We start from the raw sequence: 5,590 nt of genomic DNA on the forward strand, positions 1-5,590 counted from the left end.
GCCACTGGTTTCCAAACTTGGCTGTGTGTTGGAATCACCTGAGAGTGAAACCTTCCCGGAGGATTCTGATGTACAGCCAAGTCTGAGAACACTGATTTAGGCCACAGACTGAACCCTAAGAATGATCAGTGTCCTGAAAATGTGGGCTGTTTGGCCACCTGGAGAACCAGGTTTATAGTGTAAGTCAATTCACTAGAACCCTCTACCAGTGGGGTGAGGTGACAGCCTCCCACCGCACCCCAGTCCAACATCCCCCTTGTGTATGGAAGCTAGTGCATAATGAATGGAGAATGGCTATTCTTGTAAGTGGGCGGGGGGAGTGGTGAGGGCATTGAGGATTCCTTTCCAGCAGATGGTATCATTTATCAGCTGGTGTAGACAGCAGCAAGATCTCATTTATATGCAGCGATTTTCCCTCTTCACCAGGGATTAACTCAGTAGAAACACTCAGACCAGCCTGCCTGCTACTCACCCTATCCAGTTTAAATTTATTTTATGTAATTGTATGCAATAATTTATCCGTGAGATTCCTCCAGGGGAGGAAGCCACATGGATCGCTCAAACCGCGGAAGGCAGTAAACAGAATGGCCTTATGCATTTGTTAAGTCATAAAGCAAATAGCAGGGGATTGTTGAGGGAGGGGAGAAAGTGGCTGAACATTCAGAAGAGGATACCTTTTGTGGGGGCGCTTCTTCCTTTCACCTCCTCTGTCTCCCAGAAAGATGGTTCAACAAATTCATTCTACATCAGGCATTGCCGATTTTTTTTTTTTAATGAATACTGAATCACGGAAACAGGCAAGCACAGACTCTATGCTTTAAATTCCAGTGTGTTCCATTCTCTGTGGTCCCAGAGTTGCTTTAACAGAACAAGTGGAGGGGAGCTAAGAGAAGGTGTGTATGAAGTTCTGTTTTCTTGCTCAAGAAGCAGGCCACACCGAGCTTATGGCTGTGGGACATGCATGCCGGCCCATAATAACAAGCAAGAAGTCTAAGCCAGTACCTTCAGCAGGAAGGTATTCTTTCATTTAATAGATGAAGGTGCTAAGGCTTCCAAGAGTTGTGATCTTCCAAACCCAGCGTCCACGACAGCTGAAAACACCAGAATGTGCTTATGTTGCAAACCTGGAATTCCTACCCCAGACAGGAGTACCATTTCACACAAATTAATCGTGGAGATACCCACTGCCCGTCGACAGGTGCACATAGGATCAATGGGGAAATACAGAGTAGCCAAACCACTTGGAGATAAATTATTACAAGTGATTCTCTATCCACCCAGTTCTTTTGACCTAATAGCATTTCGTTTCAAAAGAGACCCTGACCCTTCTTTGTTAGAGATCTGTGCTGGGCCTTCTTCCGAGGAAGAGACAGGAAGTCCAAAACCTGGCTGTCTGCCCCAGAGCAACCCTTAGTCCATCAAGCTGTTCTGAATGAAGAATTGTAATCTTCTCCGTAATCTTCATTCTGTTTTTCTTGTGGTAAGAACACATAACATCTGCCCTCTTAACAAGTTATAAGTGAGCAATACAGTATTGTTATCTATAAGCATGATGTACAGATCTCTAGAACTTACGCATCTTGCTTAACTGAAACTTTCTATCCATCGAACAGCAACTCCCCACTTCCCCCTCTCCCTAGCACTTGGAAACCACCATTCTACTTTCAGCTTCTATGAGTTTCAACAAACCTGTATGCCGTAAGATCCTTGTTAACAGGAAATCGTGACTTGGTTTGAGGATTCTCTAATTTCTTTTCATCTTCCTGATTCTGGCGTCTCCATACCGTCACTATTAGGTACAAAATGCTCCCATAGGTACAAAAATGGTGGTGGGAGGGGGAAGACAGTAACATCATTGCTGTTGTATCAGCTAGAACAAGGATTGAAATGATCAATAGACTTTATTTCAGGCCCTCCCCCCAAATAATTTTATATTAGCCATATAGATCTTTGGGAGTAAACAATGAGTATGAATCTTCCAAATGTTCAGTTCTTGATTCTGATTGCAAGAATTGGGAAGATATTTGGGGGCCACAGGTGCTTTGGGATAAGGATAAGTCTAGGCAATCTCTAGCCTTGTTGAAATTTTAAATTTAAAAGTAAATTGCAAGGGGTGCCTGGGTGGCTCAGTCACTTAAGCATCCAACTCTTGATTTCAGCTCAGGTCATCTCATGGCCTTGAGACGGAGCCCTGCATTGGACTCCATGCCAGGCATGGAGCCTGCTTAAGATTCTCTCTTGCCCTCTCCCTCTGCCCCTGCCCTGCTCGCTCGCTCGCTCTCTCTCAAAAAAGAAAATAAATTACAAAAATGTTAGTGACTACACTTACACTCAGTGGTGAGCACTGAGTAATGTAGAATTGTTGAAACATTAGGTTGCACACCTAAAACTAACATAACGCTGTATTTTAATTATACGTCAATTTTAAAATGCTGAGAGAAAAAAACGAATAAATTGCAAGAAATTTCTGAAACTTTTAAAACAGGGATTCCTTAATGTGACAGTTTTCCTGGGATGGGTGGTCGTGACAAAGAGTAGAGGGAGACATAAAGCCAAAGTATTGGGCATCACTGCCAATGAAGAATTTCCAAAAATGAAGTCACAATGGCTCGGAAATCATAATATAAACCAATGAGAAATCCAGATTTTTAAAAATTCCCTTCACAGAGTCCTCTCTAAGATCACATGTTCCAGGCCACCAGTAGCTTCTCCTCATGAGTCTTCGGTAAGTAGAGTCCCGCTGGCATCTTCGAGGACGTGTGTTTGTGCCTTTAGGCCATGTCGGGAGGAGAATCCTCGGGGCCAAGACATTTCTCTGGATCACAGTTGAAACACGGTGATGAAGTCTGAGCTGTCAGCCCAAAGGCTGCTAGTGAGTTGACTTCCACGCAAACATCAACACAACCTTATGCTTCTCTCTCTAGTCTCCTAAAAATGAGGTTCTAAAAAAAAAAGTACAATCCCCCCAGGAAAGCCCAAGGGTGACTGCCACATGTCTTCCAAACCTACTCACGACCTGTCCCCTGCCTTTCAAGCCAGCAACCTGGCACAGACCAACTCCAAAAGTTTCATGGGAAAAAGAGAAAGGGTCATTAATAACTTCACAGGCAGGGGGCAGCAATGAGGATAAATGTGCCCTTTCCCACGGAGTCCCATGAGATTTGTGGGAGATAGTATTTAAAGTTCAAAACAACTATATGTTAAAATTAATCTGGACAGGCAAGACGGTGAGCATCAGTCAATCAGTCATATCTGTTGCCCTTTAGGCAAACAGTCTGCAGCGTTTTTCATTAAAAGGTAAGATTATTATGAAAGTTTCTTGCCCATACCAGGGACATCTATCCAAATTCAGTGGTATCTTCTGCCTCATGCCTGACGTAGAAGGTGTGACACAGAGGAAAGTGAAGCCAGCAGCTGGAGAGGCAGCCTGGGGGTTTTGTATCTTCATGGAGAAATACAATCACAGCCATGAGGCCAGAGCTCCTGAAATCCGTCTACCCACCTTGGCAAGGTGCTCTCACTGGAGAGAAAAAAGGCAGTCACTTTGATAGTTTCTTGCCTTTTGCCCAATTTGGGGTTTCTCCATCACCAGTTCAGCTGAAGAAAAATCAAAGAATCCCTTTTTCCTGCTTTCTCCTGCTTTCTCTGTAGGAAAGCAAGTCAAAGAATAATAATAATAAATTTAAAAAAATTTTTTTAAATAGCTTTATTTTGTGCCACCGAGTTCTGAGTTGATTTAAAAAGTGAGTGAAATTTGGGGCACCTCGGTGGCTCAGTCGGTCGAGCATCCGACTTCGGCTCAGGTCAGGATCTCGCAGTTTGTGAGTTCCAGCCCCGCGTCAGGCTCTGTGCTGACAGCTCGGAGCCTGAAGCCTGTTTCAGATCCTGTGTCTCCCTCTCTCTACCCCTTCCCCGCTCATGCTCTGTCTCTCTCTATCTCTCACAAATGAATAAACATTAAAAAACATTTTTTTTTAAAAAAGTGAGTGAAATTCTTGTGCAGGTTAGCAAGAATTGTGTCACCTTTTCCTACGTAGTTTATTCAGGTTGTAACAATGTATGAAGGGTGTTTAAATTCCTTGAATTCTTTTTTTTTTTTTTAACGTTTATTTATTTTTGAGACAGAGAGAGACAGAGCATGAACGGGGCAGGGTCAGAGAGAGAGGGAGACACAGAATCTGAAACAGGCTCCAGGCTCCAGGCTCCGAGGTGTCAGCACAGAGCCCGACGTGGGGCTTGAGCTCACGAACCGCAAGATCATGACCTGAGCCGAAGTCGGACGCTTAACCGACTGAGCCACCCAGGCGCCCCAAATTCCTTGAATTCTTAACACACCTGCTTGCTAACGAGTCATTTCTATTTGAACTAGTAGCCATTTCTGTATATGCTAGTATATTTTTTTAAATGTTTACTTATTTATTTTGAGAGAGAGAGAGCATGAGCAGGGGAGGGGCAGAGAGGGAGAAAGAGAATCCCAAGCAAGGTCCTCACTATTAGCATAGAGCCTGATTCGGGGCTCAAACTCATGAACTGTGAGATCATGACCTGAACCAAAATCAAGAGCCAGATGCTCAACTGACTGAGCCACCCAGGTGCCCCATATATGCTAATATTTTAAAATTTTGCTTCCACAAGCAGTTGTGTGCTTTTCCCAGCTGTGAGATCTCAAGCTCAAGCCACTGAAAGAAGGGAGTAGCTCTGTTTTTAAACTTCTCATGAAAGTGTAAGAGACACACAGAAAGTGCTCATGTCATAAACATGTTTTGATGAATTTTCTCAAATGAAACCTACTCCTATCACTAGCACTCAGATCAAGATATAGAATGTTCCCAACGCCCCGGAAACTCCCTCGTGTTCAGAAGAGAATGTCTTTTTTTTCTTCTATGGTAAGGAAAATAACATAAAATGTATTATTTTAACTGCTGCAAAGTACACAGTTCAGTAGTGTTAAGTATAGTCACATTATTGCGTGTTCCATCTTACGAACTTTTTCCTCTGGCAGATCTGAAACTCGGTACCCATTAAACAACTGTTTCCCCCTCCCCCATCCCCTGATAACCATTCTACTTTCTGTTTCTTTCTGTTTCATTTTCTTTCGAATGTGACTACTTTAGATACCTCATACAAGTGGAATCATACGGGATTTGTCTTTTTGTGAGTGGCTTATGTCACTCAGCGTGATGTCCTCAAGGTTCATCCATGTTGTAGCAGGTGTCAGGATTTCACTCCTTTTGAAGGCTGAATAATGTTCCATTGTATGGATAGACCACATCCTATTTAACCACTCATCTGAGGATGGACATTTGGGTTGCATCCACCTCTTAGCTATTGTGAATAAGGCTGCTATGAATACAGGGCTACAAATATGAGAATTTCTTTCAATACTAAAAATAGCTAGCACTGATGACACTAATGTCAGGAATTTTTCTAAAGGCTGTATATACATGATTTCTTTTAATCTTCACTGTAATAATATAAATTAGGAAGCGCTTTTGTTATCCTTGTTTTATAGATTAATGAACTGGGAAACAGGAAGGTTAAGCAACTTTCCCAAGGTCACTACCACCATGCTATATTGCCTCTTTTTTTG

The sequence above is a fragment of the Herpailurus yagouaroundi genome, unplaced genomic scaffold, assembly GCF_014898765.1.
Source record: "Herpailurus yagouaroundi ecotype Mexico unplaced genomic scaffold, PumYag 67793, whole genome shotgun sequence".
Lineage (NCBI taxonomy): Eukaryota > Metazoa > Chordata > Mammalia > Carnivora > Felidae > Herpailurus > Herpailurus yagouaroundi.